This window comes from Anopheles cruzii, chromosome 3 (assembly GCF_943734635.1).
Source record: "Anopheles cruzii chromosome 3, idAnoCruzAS_RS32_06, whole genome shotgun sequence".
Taxonomy (NCBI): Eukaryota; Metazoa; Arthropoda; class Insecta; order Diptera; family Culicidae; genus Anopheles; species Anopheles cruzii.
In genome coordinates this window covers 54,825,534-54,825,833 of record NC_069145.1, presented here as the reverse complement: position 1 = coordinate 54,825,833, position 300 = coordinate 54,825,534, and positions in this window count along the sequence as shown.

The window sequence follows — 300 nt, the reverse complement described above, 5'->3', positions numbered from 1 at the left end:
CGAATTTGGACAGAACAACGGAAGCCAACAATGCGTTTCATTTGACAGCACGTCGTTTTCTGCAAGAAAAGTTCCCGGTACATTTTTCTGCCAAGAAAGCGCCGCTAAACGCAAAGTTTGTCACGTTCGAGACAGCCAAAAATTTATGGAAAAATTGAAGCTGATTTTTCTTTTGTCTACCTTAAATTAATTTAAATCTTTTCTATACATAAGAAACTGCTTAAGCATCTTTTTAATGTGCTTGCTTGGACATGGTTTGGAATTTTGGTTTCTTTCTGTTGCATTGTCAGAAAACGCACT